The sequence below is a fragment of the Lolium rigidum genome, chromosome 5 (genome assembly GCF_022539505.1).
Source record: "Lolium rigidum isolate FL_2022 chromosome 5, APGP_CSIRO_Lrig_0.1, whole genome shotgun sequence".
NCBI classification, from domain to species: Eukaryota; Viridiplantae; Streptophyta; class Magnoliopsida; order Poales; family Poaceae; genus Lolium; species Lolium rigidum.
In genome coordinates, this window is record NC_061512.1 from 202,282,194 (window position 1) to 202,296,426 (window position 14,233).

The following is a 14,233-nucleotide window of genomic DNA, read 5'->3' on the forward strand; positions in this document are numbered from 1 at the left end:
CCGCCACAGCCGCAGCCCTGGGCGCCTCCACCGCCGCCACAGCCGCATCCTCCTCAACCTCGAGCACCGGCGGCGCGCCCGGCGTACGCTCCCCCGGATGGCTACTGGCCGTGGGTCATACCGGAGCTGATCGTGCTCGACAGCGACGAGGAGCAACACAGCGACGATGAGCAGCAGTAGGCGTTTAGTTTTTTTTTTATGTTTTAAGTATGTAAATTATGTTTCATGTTTAAAAAAAATGATTCATCCTAAAAAATACGCCGTGCCGCTGGAGACACCCCGACGCAAACAGACGCGCGGTCGATTTCGACCAAAAGGATCGACGCAAACGGACGCGCGCGGACGCTAAAATGCGTCACGCCGCTGGAGATGCCCTTATCTAGGAGGTCCAAGTGAAGGTGTGTGCGTGTGCCAGCCTTTTTTTTTTATCTCATGCATGCATAGATGGAACACTAAACTAAGCAAGATGCATTGAAAAGATCGTCAACGAAAAGGAGGGATTTCAATCGATTTATCTTTCCCGCAAATTACTGCCCACAGTTATCGTTCACTTAATTCTGATGTGTAATTATGGATAGGAGAGTAGGAGTACTGGAGTAGCATGCATTGGAAAGAAATATTTTCCTCCCTAATTTAGTGGGTGTCCATTGTTTTCTCCGCCAAATTAAGAGGGCCGAGGCATCTTCTGTTCTAATCTACCGTTTAATTTGGCAATTAATGAGAGAATGCGAAGCAATGGCCTAAGCCATGGATCCCTTTGGAGTAGTTTTCAAAACGAAAACAAAAGTGAAATTGCATCGTCATGACTCATGATTAGCAGCAAACCGGGCTGTTTTCTCCCCATAATTGCAGCCCCTTCCCACGGATCGCCTCCTAAAATCTGATCTCAACTCTCCATGGCACGACCCCCTCCAATCTCCCTGACGCTGTCGCCAATCCCTACCTGTGCCGCCGCCCTCCCCTTCAACTTCAAGCTCCGGCACGGCCCTCAGCATCCACTCCAAGTCCTGTAGCAGGTCGACCCGCCGGCGCAGGCTTCCCCCACTGCCGTCCTTCGCTTCGACCTCCGACAAGGACGCCGTGGACTCAAATCGAGCCGGCGCCTCCTCTCCTGCAGCGCCCCACGGTGGCGGACCGAGCCGTGTAACTCCACGGGCTGACCTGGTGCCTCGCCGTCGGGGACGGCCTGGGTGACGCGACCGTTCCTCTTGCCGGCGGGAGCAGCGCAGGAATGGCGACAGGAGGCCGCTGGTCGCCTTCCTGAGGTGCTGATGCCGAGGCTTGCCACGAACCCGAACTGCTGCTCCTCAGGCCGACCACCACTTCGTCCGCTGCTGCCTCCCCAAACAGGTGTTGCTCGTGAGCTCCCTCTCCTCCTCCTACCCATCGACTGGCATTCCTTTGAAATTCAGTATCTTTTTATCTTTATGTCTATCATTTCCGCTTTTTATCATGTTGACTGAATTTGGTAGCAGCGTAAATTATGCACAATTCTCTTGTGGCATGGTGTTAGGGTTTGGTCCTGTACGGCCTGCAGGCGATTACTTGAAATAGGCCACGAATTTGCAGGAAAAAACTCTAACATGTGTCGTTTAAGTTGCCCCTGAAAAGATTCATTTTTTTGCATCCAGATTCTTACTTGTACATAGCTTCAAGTTTGAAGTGAAGTTTTTTTTGATTCCCAAGGGATTGAAGTACGTCTTGGACTCCTGGTTGCACGCATAGTTTATGTTTGTTGTTTTTTTCCCCTATTGATGAAATATGGGTCGGGATATCTATTTAACTTAATTGAAACTTGGTCTGCATAGGCAACATATTAATTTGATTGTTTTCTGCGCTCATCCTTAGATGAAACTTCTATCTTGTCTGAAGCTATTACTAGTCTATCTGTTTTCACTTTTCACTAAGGTTTGATAACTAACGTGTTGCAGCTACCCTTGGACGTGGCTTCTTGCTCTTCCTACGTAACCTGGGTTTTTTTTTTTTGTCTTGGCATTGACATTGTCAGCAGATGGGGGCTGCTGCTGGTGTCGCCGAAGAGGATGCCGCCATCCTCGTGTCCTGTTGCTCGATGGCAACTACGGCGGCGAGGTAATCCCAATCTCTCTAACCCTTCCGGTTTGCTATATATGGTTGCTACAGATGGTGATCCGCCTTTTGTTCCTTGCCAAATGCAAGGAATAGGCTAAGAAATAGTAAGAGTTCTGTAAAAAAAAATTGTTGGGATTTTTTTGTGAAACGATATGCAAGTCTGGATGTATGTACATGTTTGTACAACATAATAGCACATGTCCATATTTTACACTGTGTTAGTTGATGGTGCCATTTATTGTGTTTGTTTGTTGCCGCTGAGAGTTAATCATCATACCCTCTGCCTTGTATCCAGTTGGTTGTGTACTGACTAATTTTTTCTACAACACCTTTCAGCATAGAGGGAGCATGGCAACAACGTGTGGTGACGAAGAGGAAGATGGATGATAAATTTGGTGAGAGGTGTGTGTCTCGGAGTAGGGTGCCATGCCTGCCGGATTAGCGGATGGGTACTTCTCGTAAGCAATGGCCTGGAAGAGGGCTCGGTACACGAACAGGACGAATGGCGAACCATTGTAGGTGATTTTGATTCTTCTAACAAACTTGTTGTTAAAAAGGTTTGGCATCTTGATACTAATCATTAAATATGCAGGCCTGGAATTGTTCATCTTGAATTCTGAAAGGGTTCATGTGTTAAACTGTGTGTTGACAGTGCTTCTTGCACCGTGCGGTACTGCTTGTATGTGGTAGTGGGAAATTTTAGCTTTGGAGTCAGAGCTCTTCGAATTTCTAGAGATATGTGTTTGCTAGCATAGGTTATCAAACCATGATTTATGTTCTTTAAAACCCTCATAACCCTCTTCTAAGTGTGGTTTTTTCTTATCCATTCTTGTTAACTTTGTCCTTCAACTCTTAAGATCTCTGTTTGGCTCAGCCTTGCAGTTGAATCGAGATTCTTTCTGCAGTAGAGAAAGTATGTGTGAATTGTGACCTCATCAAGCTTGTCGACTCATGCGAACAAGCAAACCTTTGGTCTCTTTGAATATCGTTGTAGTTAGCTTGTGTCATTGATGTAACTGAATGGAGCCTGACCATATATATAGTCTGATTGGATTCTTTTGCACTGCCCCTTGTCTATATAATTGAGCCAGATATGGCGCCCAATTCACATTGTTAGTTATGCTACTTTTCTAGTTTACAATTTGAAAATGTTCTCTGTGTAATTGAACCTGATATGACTGTAATTTGCTTTTCTAGTTGACCTTTTCAAAATGCTAGCTTCAGGCTTCAGTCTTTGAGACAACGGGGACCGGGCACTTTAATATTCCTGTAAAGCTAGCCATCATTTTGTTTCATGACTGGTTCCGTTGGATATTGTTCTCTATTATTCGATCTTTTTCTGACGCATTGACATCTCAATAGCTGCAGTGAAAACAAGCCCGTCTAGGATTATTGCTTGTCCGATTTTTGCAATTAGTTGTATGACTTTAAGTGTTCATAGATGCAATGTTGTGTCTAAATATGATCACTTGTTTCTTGAACCTGCATTCGTTCTGAAGTTCAGTTTGAATCTGGTCATTTGCATGTGATCTACTCACATTTTTTGAATCCTTGGCATGATTTTGTAGATTCGGATCATCTAAAAATCCGGGCCTTGTGATCTTTACTTTCATGTGTAGATTAGAATCATATGCAAATTGACCTCTAAATTGGCATTAGACAAATCGATTATCTTTCATTAAGTTAGTCAAATGACTTAGTAAGCATTCAGCATAACAAGTGTACCTAGATGGTGTAGTATCTTGCGCGGACTCAAGTAAGCTGGTGTTGTTTGTGAGTTATTATTGTCATATGTTTTTCATGCTTGATGAAATGGATGTGTTTTGGAAGTAATAGACCATCCCCACACCATTAAATTGAGTTTTGATCAGCCTGATCTAAGAGATAAGATTGATAGAATCGCAGTGATATTTAAATCTAAATTTAATTACTATAAAATATTCTAAAATGGTACACACATGTGAAGTGATAGCCCAGTTAGGGTTATTTTGACATAGCACACCTGCTAAGTCGAAATAAATTGCTCTTAATTGGCCGGGAAATCTACACTTGCTATGGTCAAATACTCAAGTTAACGTTGTTGCTTTCATGCTAGGTGAAAATAGTTTTCTTGTCATTGAAAGCGGCATTTTACTGATAGTGCTATGTTTTGTTCTCTATTGCAGCAAGAGTATAATATATTATTAATACGAGTTATTTCTCGGTAAAACAAGAACACAAAATTTACAGATCAACTGTTGAGAGTAATTTTCACATTACTACTAAGAGGAGAAAAGAAAACTTACACAATCTATCTTGGACGTGCCTATTGGAAACTTGTACGTTTACTGGTTCAAAACATATAGTATTTTCCTCATGTGTAGAATGTTATGTAGGCAAATAATCCTATTTTCTTTGCTCATAGTACTCATGCTCATGCTTGCACCCTGTGCAGAAAACGTTGAATGACATCAACGCCGACCTCCCTAAGCTCCTGGTGGTGGTCTTCCGGGAGCAAAAGTAGGTGTCTTCCGGGAGAAGGTGGAGGGACAACTGGACCGTGATGCTTGTTTAGTTCAAGCTTCCACCAGGTAATATTAATGATAGCCAATGTCTTTCTTTGGTACCGTCTTGTCATGAATCATTTCTAGGTTTTAGTATATAATTTGCTACGTTAGATGAACCAGAGAGGTCTCATGGGAGCATTTCCCTCACATATATATTGTTCACACGAATTGCAAGGATCATATACTGATATACATTCCAGCATAATTCAATTTTTCTTTATTTAACGAATATCTTCATTGGATTTTTTCTTGAATTCTCATGTATATATTTGTTCTTGTGTGACACATCGGAGCTACAGACATAAGCATGCACTGACATAATACTATTGCTACATGCAGGGTTTGGATCTCCGATGTAGTCCTTGATGATGCACCTGAAACTCTCTACGTCGCCTGTGTCGCAGCAGGTACTCTTCCACTCCAGTTTCGAGGTCCCGTAGCTGAAGACCCCAGCTCCTCCCCTCCCATGTAGCCTTAACTGATGGTAGCCCCTGGGATTTGTGTGCAGATGTTAGACACCTATCTTGCTCCTCGCACTGTATAACGACTCCATGAAGCTTTGCATCCTCATGATTACGATCTGGTATATCTCAATTTGCTGTGCTGCCTCTCTCGTGTTGTGCCAGCAATTGTATCATGATATTGATGAGTCATAAATGTGTGCTTGTGAACGTCATAAATTGTACCATGATATTGACGAATCATAAATCTGTTTGGCTCTTGGCATGTTTGCATGACATGTAGGTTTGTATTCAACTATGATATATGATCCTTCAAAAAAAACTATGATATATGATGTTAGTTCTATTTATGCCTACCAGTTCTATTACTAGCTTGGTGATAGCTCTTGTTGTTGGCTAGGCATGTCTTGCTGGGGGTAGATTTATGGATATAGAAAAGAGGTACTCATAAGATGGTGGAGTCGGCAAGCTACATATAGAAGAGAGGTACTCATAAGAATCATCATATTGACTCTCAGGTTAAGTTAAGACAACATGGATATCATTCTCAAGTTGCTGTTTCAATACAAGTTACATCCTTTTATGTGTGGATTTCCTTGATAGCTTACACCCCCATTTTTGACAAAGAAAAGTCTCAAGAGCATTCAGAAAGGTTATCTCGAGTGTGGCTGTCCTCAAGATTTGTTAGTTTTGAAGTATGGTTCAACTGTCAAGTCCATTTTTTCTATGTTCTTCTGTCTTCCCAACATACACACTTATATTGCAGATTGGTGGAGCTAGTGAAGCTGAAGTTGGTGAGAAAAAAGATAGGGTCACAAATGCTCTAAATGTTGGAAGAGCTGTTGTTAAGGAGGGTATTGTCCTAGGTAATCACATTTTCCGTGAGCAGTCCATTTGTTTCTTATTACTTATTTTCAACCCGACTATATGGTGCTTCTGCAATCCATGCACTTAGTTATTCCATATTTGGTAATTGAACATATATTAAATGTTCTTGAATTTCTGCAGGCTGATGACCAAAGCTGCAATTGATGGCATTGATGGTCAGCTCCTCTCTGACCTTGGTCAGCTCCACCTATCCCCCCCCCCTTTTACATGTACAAGACATGTAGATCCCCAACAACTCCTACCATTTGAGGAACTTCATGTCTTTCCCTGTAATGCTAAGGTGTTGGAACTTTCCTGCAAACCATGCTTAAGCTGCGCAAAAAATATGAATGGCATGCATCATATCTCCCTGTAGATCCCCAACAACACCTACCATTTGAGGAATTTCATGTTTTTCCCTGTAATGCTAAGGTGTTGAAAATTTCCTGCAAACCACGCTTAAGCTGGGCAGAAAATATGAATGGCATGTGTCATTACTATTGAGTCCATTCCATGCTACAGTTAGATCTTTCTTTCTCTTAGACACATGCTGCAATCATTTTGTCTTTGATGTCTTGTTCTGGGAACTGAGATGCCCTGTGTCTGGCCATGGCCGTTGAGCTATTTGTGGAGCTTTTCTTATACTGGAATGTGTTGTCGATAAAGCAATTTATATGGCGTGCAATATTTGAGGTCTTCAATTTTGCTTGAACTGAAGATGTGCATCTGCAACATTAGCTTGCTTTAAAAAAATGTAATGCTGTCGCTTACGATATTGTTGTTGGTTTTAAATAGTAGATCTTGTCGCTTTTGTGCTGAGCTCCTATGTCGGTTGTGTGCTTTACGTATTGGTAGTGCTAGCCAATAGATGAGATTAATGGCAATAAAATTAAAGTGTTTAAGGGCTTCGCTCGTTGTCTTAACTTTGTTTGATGTGTAGTACTGTTTTTGCTACACTGACATGGATGGTATTCCATTGCAGATCAGTTTTGAAACACGCGAGGGTCTTTGTTACCAAATAGCTTCTCTTCTCAAAACAGTGGGATTTGAGGCGGTCAATGTGTGCGACGAGTTCATGCCGCAACAGTGGTGGTGATGATGCTCGGTCTCGTCTACAACTTCTCCAGTGAGCTACTGGTTTACCCTTTCGATCTCTGGTTCGCATCTGCTCTGTGATTACCTGTATTTGAATTATGGTGATGATGATCAATGGCCACCTATTTTCTAAGCGAAATGTCAACATCTGGGCATGGTTATTGTCCTGGTGCTAGTATTTTCTAGTAATAGATGATTTTGTGTTGTAGGCTGAAAATGCTGTCATTTAGTTGTGAATAGCACTGTTTGGTATTGTGTGGCTTTGACATTTGATTGATTTAGATCACTGTATAATTGGCTTGCTGCAAATATCTTGCTTTTCGGACGAGAATCTTGTTGCAGATATAATGCTTGTCCCTTCTTTAATCTGCAATGATTTTGTATCTTGAACAACAGTATCTATCTGCAACTTATAAGTTGAGAAACTGATTTGGCTTGCTATCTTTGTTTGGTTTTCCGTTTTTTTGCCTATTTTTAATCTGACTCTACTGCCTGATGCATGAGGAAACTTTTAGCTTGGAACAACCTGATCTACCATTGTCCCTGCATATAATTGATTCCTAATATACAAGTTCTGTAGTTATTGTGACTGTACTTGGCTGATGTGCTCATCCCTTGTTCTGGCACTGTTTGATTTTATTCCTAGTTCTCCTTGATTCTTGGACCGTTTGGTGTATTTATCCATGTATGTTTTTGTGCCTAGTGTAAATATTATGTCTGAATTACGTACATATGTGAGCTTTACTGTTTGCTCCCCTATTCTTTTTAGAATAACAAGCTTAGCCTGTAAGGTACTCTATCTCGATGTTACAAATAGAGTTATACTTTTATCTTTTTTTTCTTGCTCTGAACATGCTTATATTGGTTCAATCACAATGCTACCACATTTCTTTTCTTGTACTGATATTTTGATGTGTCTTAACTGCAATTTTTTGAAGCCTTAGAGCATAGGAGGCTGCTTTCTGTTCTTTGACTACATGGCTTTTTTTGTAAATTTCTTGTTCCACTCCTTTATCTTGTCTGTTGTGTGATGCCACGGTCATCTAGTTGTGATTGTATCGAGTTCCTCTCAGATTGAGTTGATGAATGTGTATATTTTTGCCAGGTTCAAACTTGGCATAGGGAAGCGACGTTATTTTTGCATATATAAGCGAAGTTAGTTTTGCCCATATGCTTATTGTTGGCGTGGGGCAGTTGAAATTTGTGCTGAAGATGCATAAAGTGATATCATATTCTTGTTTTAATTAAAGTAAATTAAAACGATTGAAGACACATGTCATGGAAACTTCAATTTTTTATTTTCATGACGGACTTCACTTCTGTTGTTGATGATTTTGCTATAAACAACTTAGTGGTGGGTTATTAGTTTTTATAATTCACTCCTCTTGCTTAAGCATTGTTTTGTCTGGTCATGTACACTGATCGTGATGCAGCAATGTAAACTTCAAGTCCTTCTCAAAGGTGTAGTGACCAATTTGTTTTTGATTGGTGTCTAATCCATTAACTTGGCATGATTTAGTGTAAAATAGTGCACTCTCAGTGTGAGAGTTTGAGATATAAAATTAATTGGGCTGCCTCGCCTACTGGTCACACTTCCTTTCTTCTAAATTTACTTTGAGCAAGTCACCTGTTGATTTTATGAGTGTTCAGTTGTTGACCAAAACTTCATTTAAATTCACTATGACCAATTGTACTATTCATGCTAGGATTTTCATTTTTTTTTTCAGAATCTCATTATTCCATCTTTAACAGGTTGAGGTGATCCTAAAGAACTTCCTTTCAAAATGACCAACAAGATGGGGCACAACGAGATCACCCGCACAAGAACTTATCAGGGTGAGAAGGCTGAGGTTCTGGTTTCCATGCCCATCCTAATCACTGGAGATTAAGCGGAGCATGACCAGGACGAGGATGACAAAGAGAAAGATGTTTACCAGGAAGATGGCGAGAAGGCAACACAAAGTACAGCATTCCCCCTCACAGTCACTGTCTCCAAGAATGACGTCTCAAGTTCACATGCACCACCTACCCCGACGAGATCATGATAGGCATCTTGTCCGTTAGGCAGCCGGCGGGGAACGACTAGGAGGAGCTGATTGTATACGAGGATCCTTATTTCAAGTAAGAACACAAATCCATGGCTTGACTGTTTTTGCTAATGTTGTAACCAAACTCGTTGATTGTTCACTGTTTGCGGATGTTGTACATTCCTCTGTCTTAACAAAGAACACCTACTGATTGGTTAAGAACTGCTTATCTGATGCTGGCACCCCACTTGGTCTTGGTCTTCTGCAGCGACCTCGACGAGAACCACCAGAGGGTGTTCCATAAGTACCTGGAGCTGCGGTCTGCTATGAGGTAGTCTCTTGTACTAAGTGTTGTGATTTTGAAGCCACTGCTTAGCATGCAGTTGTTTTATACGATGATTTCCGTCTTGCGATTTCAGTGACATGCTTTTGGGTTTATACCAATTTCCCAGATGTTTATGTATCTGCTATGCACAGTGCTAGATATCCAAATTATTCTTGTTCTGAATCTTTGGTCTTGATACTTATTATTGTTTGTCTTGATGGCATTACAGGCAAGTTGCCGACAAATGGTTTGTCATTATCCCAGTGTACTACGACTCTGATGGGCCTGAAGAAGACGTCCAGCCTTGCTGCTGCCACCGACGTCCTGCTGCCCAGCTGTGGATGACTAGGTCCTGCGAGTGCTGCATTGAGGTAATGTCACTCTCTCCAACCCTAGTGGTTTGGTATGGTTGCTACTGATGGTGATTTGAGAAATTGATTTGGCATGCTATCTTGTAAGAGCTCAAACGAGAATGACATATTAATTTTGGTGCTTAGTAGCCATGTATCATCACACTTCAGCATCTTATATTTGGTCACTGCCCTGGAAAGATTCAGAGTGGTAGCTAGCTGCATGTTTTATGTCGTGTTGGTCCAGGTTCAGGTGGGCATTACCATTTTTGTTTCATGCTTGTTGCTGGTGGTACACATGCTTGTTCCAAATGGTCAGATTTCATGAACCTAGTTCTACTTGTTTGGATTTTCTTTACCCGAATCTTGTTACTATCAGTACTGACTTTGAGCCTAGTACTGGCCTGGTCAGTGTGCTAGAATTAGGGACCTTTTTGGGTGAATGTTTCCATCGATTCTTCTCACGTTTGTCCATGGTGCCTAATTTAATTACCTCAAATGCTCATGTGTCGATGCGAGCCCCGTGTTGTGGCCTTCTTCTGATCAATCTCATTATGAATTGTTTTTCGCATCTAGGTGCTGCATTCCTCTCTTATGTTAGTGGACGAGACTGGCAAGAGATTGTAGGTGAATATGGGTCGATTTGTGCCACCGCAAAACCCTGTTTCAGGTCTGGTGCTAATGTGATGTATCCATCAGTTTTGCAGCTACTAACTTGGACGAGTACTCAACTTATGTTTACCGACCCAATTTATATGAAGTGGTTATTCCAGCCCTGGAAGACCAAGTGAAGTGATAGAAGAACTTGCCATGGAGTTGTTAGGATTAAAATGTGCGAATTTGGGTTCTTTCTCCTTTGTAGAATTCAATACTCTGATACTTTGGCATGTGGAAAGGTGCGAAACCAAAAGAATTTCCTCTTAAGACGTATAATGTGTTTCTCTGTGCTGAAGATGCATATAGGGATATCATATTCATGTTTTGATTAAAACATTTGTTCAAAAAAAAGATTAAATTTAATTCAAACAACTGAAGTCACATGTCATGAAACTGCAGTTTTTTTATGGTCACGATAGATTTCACTTTAGGTGTGTATGATTCTGCAGTTGCTATAGACTTAGTGGTGGGTTATTGGTTTTTGTAATTCACTCCTCTTGCTTAAGCATTGTTTTTTCTAGTCATGTAAAGTGATCGTGATGCAACAATGTAAACTTAAAGTCCTTCTTAAAGGTGTAGGAAACTGAGGAATTTGTTTTCCATTGGTGTCTAATCCATTAACTTGGCATGATTTAGTGTAAAATAGTGCACTCTCATTGTTAGAGAGAAAATATGAGAGTATGAAAATAATTGGGTTGCCTTGCCTTGTCACACTTTCTTACTTCCAAGTTTACATTGAGAAAGTTGCTTGTTGATTTTAGGAGTGTCGAGTTTTTGGTTAATTCGCTAGAATTTTCTTTGAGCAATTGTACTGTTCATGTAGAGTGACCGTAATGCAGCAATGTACTCGTCAAGTCCTTCTCAAAGGTGCATGAAACTGAACAATTTTTTTCGATTAGGGTCTAATCCATTAATTCGGCATGATTTAGTTTAAACAGTGCACTCATCGTTAGATAGAAAGTGTGAGAGCTTGAAAATAATTGTGTCGCCTTGCCTAATTTTCACACTTTCTTACTTCCAAATTTACTTTGAGCAGCCTTTTGATTTTAGGAGTGTCGAGTTGTTGACTAGAACTCAATTTAAATTTATTTTGAGGAAGTGTACTGTTCATGCTAGAACACAAATCCATGGCTTGGCTGTTTTTAATTTTCCCAGCTAACAACTACTTGTAGATGTTGTAACCAAACTCGCTGATTGGTCACTGCTTGCTGATGTTGTAAACTCCACTATTTTAACTTTTCCGAGTAAAAGAACACCTACTGATTGGTTAACAACTTCTTTGCTGATGCTATACCCCACTTGGTCTGAAGAAGATCAATGGACCTCGCTGCTGCCACCGACGTCATGCTGCCTAGCCGTGGATTGCTAGGGCTTACCTGTGACCCTGGTGGTTTGGTATGGTTGTTGCTGATGGTGCTTTGAGAAACTGATTTGGCATACTATCCTGAAAGAGGTCAAACGAGACTGACATGTTAATTTTGGTGCTAGTAGCCACATATCATCACATTTTAGTGTCTTAAATTGTGGCCACTGTCCTGGAAAGATTCAGAGTCGTAGCTAGTTGTGTGTTTTCTGTTGTGTTGGTCTAGGTTCAGGTGGGCATGAGAATTTTGTTTCATGCTTGCTGCTCGCGGTACACATGCTTGTTCCAAATGATCAGATTTCATGAGCCTAGGATTTTCTTCACCTAAGCCGCATGGGTTTGTCTTTGATCATCTGAGATGTGGTATCACACTTAGGTATAAGAGTCGTGAAAGGTTGAGAGTAACCTTAACCTGAACATTTTTGGTGAGGCGGTGACATGCCATTGAAGATTTTTGTTCACATGAATTAGATCTGTGTGCCAGGTTTCAACTGTGTCGTCCATATACATGCCGCACTTAGGTTGATAATCTCATAAATCAATAGGTTTTGTACATATGCTTGAGAGACGTGAACAAGCAAAGAAAGCATGCATGTATTTTCTGGTGAGTTTACTGATTAACTTCCTTTCTTGCCTTAAACATTGTCTTGTACATGGCGAGCCAAAATGATCTTTCTATTCAATCTCCTAGGTTGAAATATAGCTGAAGCATTTTCTAGATAAAACAAGCTGGTGCAAAAGATGCACAACTGGATATTTCTTTGAGTTATTTGAGAAATACATGCGACATAACAGCAGGAGGCCACTCCCAAATGCTGAATAGTAGATGTAGAAAAACCTGAGTTGTGCTCCACCAAGGTGTTAGACTTTTGGCCCTTCCACAATCAAAAGGAAGATTGTGGCTGTGTTTAATTTCTATGCAATTGGCATGTCAACTAGCTAGGTGTGCTGGAATTGGGATCTTTTTCCTGGGCGGGTGTTTCCATCGGTTCTTCTCGCCTTTATCTATGGTGCGTAATCTACCTCACTGGGTTGCCTGTGTCGGATGTGATATCCCCGTGTTGTGGCCTTTTTATGAAGCTCATTTTCTTTCTTCCTTTTACATGCAGGTGCTGCAATCCTCTATTTGGAGTTTCCTTTCTCATCCGTAGTGGTAAAGGCTGGATTTATTGTTCTAACTATCCACTGTTATGTTCATTGACGAGACTGACAAGAGATTGTAAGCGAAGATGGGTCGATTTTTGTGCCAGTGTGAACCCTGTTTGAGATATGTTGGTGACGTGATGTACCTATCAGTGTTGCAGCTACCTACTTGGACGAGTATTGGACATATGTTTCCGGACCACTATAAATGAAGTGAGAGACCAAGTGAAGTGAGTGCAGAACTTGCCGTGGAGGTGTTAGGACTAAAATGTGTGAATTCGGGTTGTACCTCCTTTGTATAATTCAATACTCTAATGCTTTTGCATGTGGAAAGGTGCATAAACAATATACATTTTTTCTCTCAAGATATATGATGTGTTTCTCTTTAGCTTGAGTGATTGGTAATATTAGATGGTTTTTTGATTTTGCTGCTTAGGGCTTGCAACAAGGTTTTGCTAGAGCAATTATGTGAGATTATTGTGTTATTATTAGTGAAGTTGTCATCCTATCAAAATTCAAATCTTGCTTGAGAGCCTATATTTGATGACGGTGAACACCTTTGATCTTGCAATATGCAACAATATTTGTTTATTCATTCAATTGAACTGGGTGTGCTTATCTATATGTTGATATTGTGGATGATACCTTTTCTGTCCCGATAAAATAAAAATTGAAAACAGTGGAGGCATCATCTACCTATAGATCCCAGACGTCAATTGTCGGAATGAAATTTTGTGTTGGCGAACTGTTGGACGTGTGAGGAAAGGATTCTCCGATGCGTGAAATCAGGAGACAAAAATCAAAGCATTTGTTCCGGGGGCATTGAAACCGTTCGTATGTTAAAAAAAAAAGGAAGAAAATCATGTGCTGCTTGTAGATCCGGAAAAAATAGGTGCATGTATGCTAACTGAAGAGTAATGCAGGTCGTGATCACTGTCAGTATCCTGAAGAATAGGTTCAGAGATGAATTTACCGGCTAGCATGCGGCAAACCTGATGCCTGTAATTCCATTCTACTCCGTATTTTGATTTCCATCTGTTGGTCATGAAAAGGAAAAGGATTTTGCCATCCCGTGAACATAGAAGATATAGATCAAAGCATTTATTCCTGGGTGTGGAAACATCGTAAAGAAGAAGAAAAAAAAAATCATGTGGTGCTGGTAGATCCCGAAGAATAGGTGCATGCATGCTAAGTGAAGAGTCATGCACACCGTAATCAGCGCCAATATATGGAGAGCCGGCCGCAATTAAACATTAACTAAACAAATAGATTGCATGCCAGCCAAAGGGGATCGATGGGATCGTAATT

The 14,233-nt window shown here is 41.0% G+C and overlaps 1 long non-coding RNA gene and 1 pseudogene across 2 annotated transcripts; both read left to right on the forward strand.

Moving 5' to 3' along the window:
- The first annotated feature begins 2,005 nt into the window (after positions 1-2,005).
- Positions 2,006-8,025, forward strand: LOC124654930. Of its 2 annotated transcripts, XR_006988515.1 has the most exons (10): positions 2,006-2,091; positions 2,428-2,610; positions 4,526-4,661; positions 4,977-5,044; positions 5,146-5,220; positions 5,499-5,584; positions 5,865-5,964; positions 6,107-6,162; positions 6,948-7,122; positions 7,999-8,025. It is a non-coding gene; the product is annotated as an uncharacterized LOC124654930 (long non-coding RNA). The 2 variants fall into 2 exon arrangements; XR_006988514.1 differs by lacking the exon at positions 7,999-8,025 and having other exon boundaries at positions 6,948-7,398.
- A 792-nt stretch (positions 8,026-8,817) lies between these two features.
- LOC124654929 lies at positions 8,818-13,313 on the forward strand (annotated as a pseudogene).
- The last annotated feature ends 920 nt before the right edge of the window (positions 13,314-14,233 follow it).